The following is a 10,664-nucleotide window of genomic DNA, read 5'->3' on the forward strand; positions in this document are numbered from 1 at the left end:
AGATGACTAAGCATACATGCAGACATGGCTAAAGGATTTCTAAGAGGTTAAAAACATGCTGTAAAGCAAGGTAACAGCAGTGCTGAGTCCACCCATCGTGGTGGAGAAAGGGTGCCTTGAGAGGCCGCACGTGTTAGCAAGCCTCAGCTCCTGGCCTGGGTTCTGCAAATAACAGGGGAACCTCCTATCTTTTTGCTCCCACTAGATGAAGGATGAGCAGTTGTATTTTCAGACAGCAGATCTCCAAGTGCTTTAGCAAATGCAGGTTTACTGGAAAATGAAGACAGCATCTGCGGAGAGCTTGTCCCAAAACGCACTGCCCCACGTGAGTGCAGCGCCCGAACCCCCAGGCAAAACGACGCGGGTGCACCCACGCACCTGAGCGGCCGCCGGCGCCGACACCAGGGAAACATCTGCCCCTGATTAGGAAGGGTTAAAAATAATCAGAAACCACGATGAGGAAAAACCAATGCTGCCGGGCACCCCAGGCACCACGTTGGAGGCGCGAGCCGGCAGCCACGCCACAGCCGGTGGCAGCTCCGGCAGGGCAGCCACTCCCTAGCGCGGGGCCCCCGACTCCTGCCATTTCCGCCTTTTAAGTCCAGAAAACGCTGTGGGCAGGCTTGGGAGTTTCAGCAGGGACGAGATCCAACTAGCTAGAGTCGGATGAAGTCACCAAATGAATTTAGTTTTGACCTATCCAGGGGTTTTGCCGCTCCCCTCCTCCCCCCCGCCCCATGTATACATTCGGAGGTGAAAGGCTAAAGTAACACAGCGATTTACTCCAAGCATAACGTAATGGCAAAAGAGATTTTGTAACGCTATACAGCCCCCCCGACGGGGGCCCGGGCGGCCTCCAAGCGCCTCGGCCCCCCCCAGGGCCAGGCGAGCGAGGCAGTGACTCAGCAGGAGACGGGCACTGAGCATCCACCGGCTTCGGAGGACAAGGCCGGGAAGAAGGGAGAACGGGAGGATTAAACAAGGGGAAAGGCAATGCCTTCCTCCTAACACGCAGCTGCCGTTTCCTAACGGGAGTTACTTACAGTACACTTAATAAAGGCCGGTTGTCCAAGGCATGTGACGTCAGCCTGGGGAGCGCTCTCGTGGGAAAGGTCTCGCACACGGTAAAGCGGGATACACACACAATACACCTCTTCTACTCACAGGTGAGGTAGTATGACACAGAGAACAAGGACTTTGTCCTGCATCAACTTTTCCTTTTACATTAAAAACAAATGTAGCTGCACCGTTTTTACTGCATTGCAACATTTATTCCAACCTTAATATACACGTATGTTAGAACCACGGAATATCCCGAGTTGGAGGGGGCCCACGAGGATCATCGACCCGCTCCCTGTTACCGCAGAGAGAGAGCAAGGCCCTTTGCGAGCGGCCTTCTAAGCAGGCATTCTGAAGGTGCACGGTGTGACCCCTGGGAAAGGACAAGAAACAGCCGAGCAACCACCCCTGCAAGCAGTGCAACCATCCCGGGACCCGTGGACAACGCTGCTGGAGCACAGCCCGCAGGGCAGAGCCGCCCAGCTGCCAGGCGGGCGGCCAGCCTGGCTCCGTCCCGGAACCCGTCATCGTGGCAGGAAGGTGACGACGCTGAGCCGGGGTACAAGACGACATTTATTTTAAGCCACCTTTACCCTGCAGTTGTAAACAAGCATGTGACAACAGATGAAGCAACAGGCAACCGTGCTGGCTGCTTTCGCTGGTGCATCACTCTCCAGAACATGGCTGTGTATTTCTGCAGCGCAAAATACTAAGCTCTAGTCTGGTTTTCCAGGGTTCCCGCTGCCACCAGAGCTCTGTTGCCAAGTGGGGTCCAAAGGACAAGGGTCAGGCTTTCTGCGGGGTACGCAGGGCACTCAGGGAGCAGGTTTCTGGGACCGAGCTCTCCTGCAGATGGCTGCGACCTGAACTGTGTGGAGATCCCCTGCCAGCACTGCCTCTGCAGACCACTGGGCAAACACACCATATAGCCCTTTACCAGGCTCTGCGGTCACCTTCCCTCCCACTTCTCCCTCTGACACTGGTGAAAAATAGATGATGATGATGATGATTATTATTACTACTATTATTATTGTTGTTGTTGTTATTATTTTGGACATCTCCAAGGTTGCTGAAATAGATACCCCTGTCTTTGGCTTGTACAACCTCCCTACAAATCATTATTAATATTATAAAGATTTCAAGTGTTAACACTACCAGCTGCAACACAACTAAGTGTTGGGTTTGGGTACCAAAGTAACTTGACCTCTTCCCTCATTCTCTGGAGTTAATACTATAACAGACAAGGAGACACTCTGAAACTATTGTGGTGCTCAAGACGTTACCGGTAAATGACTTGCACTTAAGAATTGACCCTACCGAGGACTATCTAGAATAGGGCTGAACTTCTAAGTGCTTAATTGCTAAATTAATTTTGGAGCAACTAAAGCCAGAATTCATTAATGCTTCACAGAGTAAATTGCCCTTTATGAATGCGCTAGCTCAACCATCTGTGATTTATGTAATGTATTATTCTTGCTGTGTGCCAGTAACCACAAACGTATTTTACCATTGTTGTACTACCAACACAACTGCTGAGACTACCAGCATCAAGTAAAGCTTCCCCAAAACTGACTTTTTCAGCTATACTGGTCTTTGAAGGTCTCTGAAGTCAGTGTTTTCTTTTAGATTTTAGCCTTTAAAGTCTCCTGTCTATCTATAGGGGGAAATCCCCCAAGCTTTGTTTTCACAAATAATGTTCTTTAGATGGTGCTTACTCCTTTGATACAACTGTGATTGTATGAACAGAATTACTGGCAGTTACAACAGTCTTCATCTAGGAGCCCCAGTAAAACCTTGTACCTTAAGCTAAGAGAAGCATACATGTCCTGTTTGATAGGATTTGGCCTCCTTTTGTGGAATATCTTGAGGTCAATAAAGTATATTGCTTCCAGCTGGCAAATGACAACATTACCAAGTTCAACTCCCACAATAAACATGGCAAAAAAAGTTTACTTGAATTAACTGCACTTACATGTGGTCAAAGGTAAGAAGGTAATAACCTGTGTTGCAATGTGAATATTTAGTTTCTTCAACCCTCTCAGTGTTTCTGCTGGTCATGCAACAAGACAGTTCTGCGCCACTCCCTATAAAAGCATGTCAAATTAAGCACATATCTGACACAGTTTAAGAGCTGTGCTTATAGCGAAACATTTTAATCAGATTAAACTTATCAATAATGTTAATATTTTCTGCATGAAAAAATACACAGTTCATTAAAAGCAGAGTAATGCATCAGATTTTAACTTCAAGATCTGATATTTAATTGCCATGTACATAATTAATTTTATGACATGGAAAAACTATCCCTTTGCACTATGAACCTTTGGTCATCCCTGGATACTACATTGCAGAAGTTGCTTCTAGTGGTTTAGAGAATGCAATATGAAGTAATTAATACACTGCAGCAGCAGAAGTACAGCTTTTGCAAGAATTAAGCTAGAAAACAGTTGAAATTGATGCAGTCGAACTGAGACTGCATACACACAGTTTTCTTTTCCATTTGAAACCTTTTATAATAGGATGATTTCACCTTGGTGGCAGTACTAAATTTATTGCCGTATGATATTCCTTTCACTTCTAAAGCGCCTGATTTCATGACTGTTTTGTGTGCTGCATTTTGAACTTGAGCTGTTTATGCATATTACAGTTACAGAATAGGATCATAAAGTGACTCGTGTAGGTGCTGAACTTCAGAGATACCTGCTCCATCCTCCTGTTCACAGCAGAGCCAGCAAGAGAAGCAACCAGCAGGTTTCGAGTCTCTCCCAGGACAGCTATGCCAGAGGCTCTCTGGGTAACTTCTTCCAGTGTTTGACCATCCCCACTGTGAAAACTTCTCTCCCAATATCTAAAGCCATTTCTATTGTCACAGCTGCTGACTGCCATTGCCTCTCATCCTCTCCCCGTGCACCTCAGAAGAACCTGGCTCCACCTTCTCTACACCCCTCACCCATTAGGCGGCTAAAGACTGCAGTGAGATCTTCCCCTCTCCTGAGCCATCCCCTCTCCAGGGTGACCCAACCCAGCTCACATGCTCCAGCCCCCCGACCATCCTGGTGGCCCTGCGCCCCACTCACTCCACTATTTTACTGTCTTTCTCAAATTGGAGATGCCAAATCCGGACACAGGATGCGAGATGCGGTCTCAGAAGCACCAGAGAGGAATAATCACTTCCCCGGAGCCGCTGGCGACATGCCTGCTAATGCAGCCCAGCATGGGGTTGGCCACCTTCCCTGCAAGAGCACACTGCTGACTCACGTTCACTTGTTCACCAGCACCACCAGGTCCATACTGTAGAGCACTTCAGGAACAATTGGAGAGGGAATACTTAAGGTGGTAGTGGAAAGAACCACCTCACCATATTAAAAATAGAGCTGCTGAAGAGACGAGGCAGTTTTACAGCATTTCCGTTGCTGTGAAACTCACTTCACACTTGGGGATCACAGATTAAAAATATACATTGGAGAGACAAACTTCTGCAGGCGGAAATATATGTTAAAGGGGGGGAAAAAAGAAAAAAAGAGAAAATATTCCTTATGCCTCCTGGAGTCTGACAACTGGCACAGCATGAGCATGCTGGCTGAAAACAGTGTTTTCAGATCCTGATTCAGAATCTACACCTTGCATAACTTCAAAACATTAATATGGACAAGGACTGATATGGACCCCAAGCAATAATTTGGTAAAATATAATTAATGCCATTCTGCATAACAAGGTTTTCGACAGAATGGCTATTTACATGAGAACGCTGTCCTTTTAGGAAAATGTATCCCTTTTATTCAACCAGTTATCATTTCACTGCCTCCATGTTCCTAGCACTCCTACACACCATAGGCTTTCTGTACAGGAAAGCTCCTGCCGGACTTTCATATCACAGGGTTATGTACTCCACTTCCATACAAACAATTACTCACAGATTCTACAGTTATTTTAATAAGCTATGATTTGTGTAACACTGAATCCATAAGCAAAGCAAACGCATATTCTACTTCAAACATTTCAGTGCTTCTTATCCATGATATTACTGGACTAGCTCCACAGAGATTAACCTTAAGCAGCGAAGCATAACAACCATGTAAAATTTGCTTAAAATGAATTTTCATTCCCCCAAAATTGTTTAATAAATATTGCCAGCAAGCCCTTCTGAGCATCAACACTGCATTCCAGAGTGATAGGCAAGAATTTGCATTCATGTGCATCTCTGAATAATTACAGCTGCTTGGGTAGGAAATCTGCACGGCACTAAGGAACCCTGCTGTAGGGGGGATATACACTTGAGTTACTCCTATAAGATAGGACTGAAGTCCACAGATCTTGCTAACTAGCTCTCACGGTTCCAAATTGCCAAGAAACCTAATACTGAAAATCAAACCTCTGAAATAATACACAAAACCATATGGAAAAACACGAAAATACAGCACTGCTTTACACTCTACCATTAGAGCAAAATAAGCTACTCCTTTACTCCGTCAACTGCCACACTGGAGAAGGGCCCAGTTTTTACACAGAAGAAATCCCAAACAAACTCCAAACTGAGAATTTTTCGGTTCTCATAGCTTAAGTATTGTTCCAGACCAGTCTAAGTTTCTGTTAAAATTCACATAAGTTCACGCCAATGTTTCTGTCCTTGGCCCTCCATGTGTGCAGGATCCAGATTCACAGGCTCCTTCTTCCATCACCTCACCCATATTTCAAACCCTTTCCCACTCCCAGTCAACACGCGTAAGCGATGCAAGGCGGTCGTACGCAAGACCAGAAGATCAAGACCACGACCCACATGGCATATTCGTCTCCAGGAGGGACAATTTGGCACAGTTGTAGGATTTCCTACGGAAGCTACATCCTTAAGTCTCTACTCACTGCGGAATGTTTACATTTCCTGTTTGGATAGCATAGCAAAAAAACAGATTTAATACAAAAGCACCCTTCACTAAGCATGGGGCTCTGTGGGAAGCAAGAAATAATTTCAAAGCAGTTAAGCTGAGCCGTTTAACAGGTCTGCTGTCAGTATACAGAACCTGCTCTATCAAATATTTAATAACTTGGTATATCACCAGAAAACTAGACAAACTTCAGTCAAAATATTACAGGCAAGATTTTAATTTTGAATTAAATATGCAATAGCGTGAAGACGACAGAACTGCATTAAAAACAAAAAAACACCACTTTCAAAAACCCAACAGTTAAATGCATGCTCAGTAAACTTTTATAGCTGATACTCCCCTTCCCCTCCCACCTAATTATAATGAGACAATATGAAGAAGATGCTTTATCGATGAGTCAGGCAGCAGGGATCTGAGCAAGACCCAAAAAGCTCAGCTACACCATCCACAGAAGAAACGCGGATGTTTTCCATTTACGTTCCCTAGCACCGACACTGGAAGCAAGCGACCAGTGCTGCTAGCTGGAGGTCAGGATTCAGCAAGCAAGGGAGTATCCGAATGCTGTCCCGGGGCAGTGCGAGTCCTGCCGCCGCCGCCACCACGCTTACGCCGCGCTACGGCCTTCGTGCCATCCCGCTCAGTGGTTTGCGTGATTGAGAACAGATGTGGCGAGACCACTCGTTTTCAATTATCAAACAAAGGCTGAAAGTTGCATCTCCAAAATGAAAAGCTGGCACACAATTTATCTTCTTCCTTACCAAGCCTTTGCTATAATTAGCTTTGGGCATGAGGAAGGAGAAAAGACTGTCAAATTAAACCAGCCTCGCCCCCACAAGCCCCAAAGCCAAAACCTCTAAAGATATTTTTAAGAAGTCACTCGTTTAAATGCCGAGGCTTGAAATGTAGACCTACTACACTTAGTTTTTCTTACTGCCTCCTAAAACAAGTTTTGTATCTCAAAAGGTTAGACCAGGTACATCACCTGGGAGAACATTCCTGTGGTCCAGCCTGCCTATCATGAGGTAGCTGCATCTCCCTCAAACTAGCCATTCGTGCAAAGGAAAAACTCAAAGAAATAGCTTTAATCAGGTTCTCATGGTCTACATTCCCACCTCCAAGTCACCTTTCTTTCACAACGCAGCATAATTTTCAGTGCCTGTTTTCCAGATTGAAGAAACTAGGCAGAAGCCAAAATGTCTGTTTCAAAAAGTGACTGCATCAGGTCCACTTCTTGCATATCCTGAACTCACTCCTTTTTTTGCTAGCATGCCAGAAACAGTGCGTTGTTGCTACGCAGCTCGACAAGGTAGTTTAAAAAAAACCACAGCACGCAACAAAACCCAGAATGCAGCCTCCCACCCACAGGATGCTTCTGAAACCCACGGAGGCTGGGTGCAACTTAGGTGTACTCTGACCTTCCCGGTGAGAGTGCTTGGGTGCAGAAGATGGTGCCGTCTGAAAGTTACTTTCATTTCCTTACACAAACTGGGTTGTCTGTGGGGGGGTGTTTTCTTTTTCCTCCCTCCACAAAGCTACCTCTCTCTCTCAGCCCCTGATTTTAACGAATACCCTCACAGCTCCCAAAACGTTGTGAAGCCATTTCCTTCAAGGAAGATCTAAATCCAGGTCAAGAGAGGTAGCCTAATAATGAAGGCATGGACTATCTAGGCTTCAAACTAACCGATGCCATATTGAGCAGAGTCATCCTCACAACCCTCCCAGACATTTACACGCACTCCCACGTGATTCCCAGTTATCTCCGAACAGTCTCACCTCGTACTTTTTGAGCGCTGGACCAGCCCAGCAGAAGATACTCACCAAAACAGCTCTCCCTAGGCAGAGTACTCCCTAATCAGAAAACAAGATTAAAGGAGAGCAGCAGCGGCAGGAAGCCAGCTTTATGAAAGTGAAAGAAGATAAAACAGAGGCTACCTAAGCTCACAGGAACCAAGGAATGATTCCTGCGTGGTACATCTTACGTTGGCTAGTAGCTGCTGGCTGTAAGTCACCAGGATGTAAGCCTTCTCTCGGATAGCTACTAACTGTCCTGTTGCAATCCAGATGCTTGACAGGCACGGGGGTTATTATAACCACCACCTTTAGAAAATCTCAAGCCAAATTTATGGGGTGTGATTTATGTATTTGTTGTTGTTGTTGCTGTGGTTTTGTTTTCTTTTTCCCTCCAAACAAGCATTGATTATTGCCTTTCTCCTGCTTCCAGTGAAATCTAGAGCAAATGTCTCATAATCTGCAATAGGAGCAGTTAGGCCAAAAGCACCTCTGGAAATAACGTTTCAGTTACTAATATATTTAGTAGCATTTGCTTTGACCAGCATTTACAGTTTCAGAGGATGAAGACAGGCATGCCTGTCTATACTACCAGGTGAGAAGACAACTCTCTGCTTTTACTCTGTATCTTCTTCCCAGCTTTCAGCAAGAAAAGTTTGGGCCTTAATCTATTGACTTCAACACCACAAACAATCTTTTTTTTTACTTCCGTGGAATTCCCTGCTTACCATATTCAACAGAACCTAATTTTAGAGCAAGAAATGCCTTCTGCCCAGAGTAAGGCGAAGCAGCAAGTCTCCCTTCGCGCCCTGAGCAAAGCTGCACCCGCGCGCGAGGCACGGAGGCGGCGGCAGGGACGTGTCCTGCGGAGGGAAGGATGCTCTCTGCCGCACGAGGCCAGACTGCGTCCGGGAATTCATCGGCAGTGGGGAAGGCAAAGACCAAAGCAGATTTTGCTATAAATGTAAACCTTGACTTTCAGCGTGGAAGTTATCGGCTCCCGCTGCAGTAAACTGAGACGGCCAGACAGGCTCTGTAACACCCCACAGCTTATTCCAGCAGCGGGTGAGGAAATCGGCGCTTCCGTACAGCTTTCGTTATTACGCATTGCACCGCTGCACATTGGCGGCTTAATGTTTTCTAAAAGGAAGGCAACACTTAGGAAAACCAAATATTTAAAACTGATGCCATTAGAAAGCTACATACTCATATATAGGAAAGTTTTTTTTGTTTCAGTTTCTTTTAGCTTAGTGATTTGAAGAAAAATAAGCAGGAAATTAGCCCCCCCGCCATGAAATTTCTGGCTATAAAACTAAATATAGCCAGTGTACGAAGGACCAGAAAACCATTTTTTAGTAGCACATAGATAAATCAAAGGTTAGGCGTGGCAACCTGCAAAGGAGGGTAGAACAGTTTGTCCTTTTGACAGGAATGGTTTAGGCTAGGTATGCCTTTCAAGGAGATACTCAAACCCTTTGTATAGCTAGCTTTTAAAAACACAATGAGCCGATCAAACACACAAGGTGCCTAGAGTCTTGCAAAAAAACCACTGCAGACATGCCCTGCTTAAAGAAAATTCTCCACACAGCTGTTGATTTAGTCTCTCATTGAATTTTTTCAGTCTTCTCTGAACATACAAGTAAAACTGTGCTTAAGTGTAATGCTGTTCTCAGAAATGAGCCCTAATCTATTTTGGGCCAACAAAATGACACCTCAGTTCCAACCAAATTTTGAAGTCAGACTCCTGATCCAGAGTGCCTGAATCAGCACTTCACTAGAGAAATACAGATTGATTACAGTTACTTACTCTGAAAAGGTAACATCTCCCTGTGACTAAATTTTACACCAAAGTGCCTGGTTTCCATTTACCAGCTAAGTGAAGCTGGATGAGAAACTTAACACCTCGGGCCTGTATGTCCCAGTCTGCAAAATATAATATGTCCTTTGGAAGAGTTGGGAAAACTATTTGTGGCTTTGCCTTTGGAGCACATGGTTGGGACTCTTGTGGGATAGGTTCAACTCCCTGCTGTGTCCTCAACTTGGTGGATGACTCAGGGCAACTCCTTTCACATCAGCTTCCTAGCCTGCAAAATGGTATAAACTTCACCTCTTTTTAAATGTGCTTCAGGAACTGGGTATCAAATCTTTGGTAGGAGCTGGTATTTGAAACAGTGAACAGCTTCCTTTTTTTTTTTTTTGTGTCCCCCCCCCCCCTTCAGTCTGAGAGCATCTCAACAAGAACATCTAAACTGGTAAACACACACAAATACATTCTTATCAAACACTAACTTTTATGAAACACAATATGTTGAAAGTAAAAATGAGAAAATATTTCTGATATTGCAGGAGAGAGACGTGAAAGGTAAATATTGAACCTCTATACCTATGGTGGGCACAGTTTAACTTAAGAGCAAAGCTCTTAGGTTAAAAATGCAGAAGTATATTGCGAGCAAAGTACATACTTCTAGATCTGTACAACTGCTGATGTGATGTCATGCTTCAGGTTGTGTTTTATGACATATTTATTCCATATTTCTAGATGCAGATGGAACAAACCAGCCAGACAATCAGAGGCATAGCAACTTGATGCGTCATATGGCAAAGTTGTACAGGCTGCTCCATAAACCTGCTCCAAAGTCAGCGTGGCACCAACAGTCCAGCATGGCAGCAGGCACAACACTGATGGTATTAGTCCATTATATTTAGCGATCTTCTGCTTCAACTCAAACTTAGTGAGGACCGAACTAGCCTAGCTATTAAATATTTTTATGGAAGTTAAAAGCACGTTATATTTGGGTATCAAGGAGAAGTTTGATGAGGTTTCACATTTCGTTTAAGGTTTCTTTCTGTTATGGTTGATATTTACTTCACAAAGTACTTAGAGCTACCAATTAAAACAATTCTGCCCTCTGGAGAAAGGAGGAATCAACAGA

This window comes from Phaethon lepturus, unplaced genomic scaffold (genome assembly GCF_000687285.1).
Source record: "Phaethon lepturus isolate BGI_N335 unplaced genomic scaffold, ASM68728v1 scaffold17412, whole genome shotgun sequence".
Classification (NCBI taxonomy): domain Eukaryota; kingdom Metazoa; phylum Chordata; class Aves; order Phaethontiformes; family Phaethontidae; genus Phaethon; species Phaethon lepturus.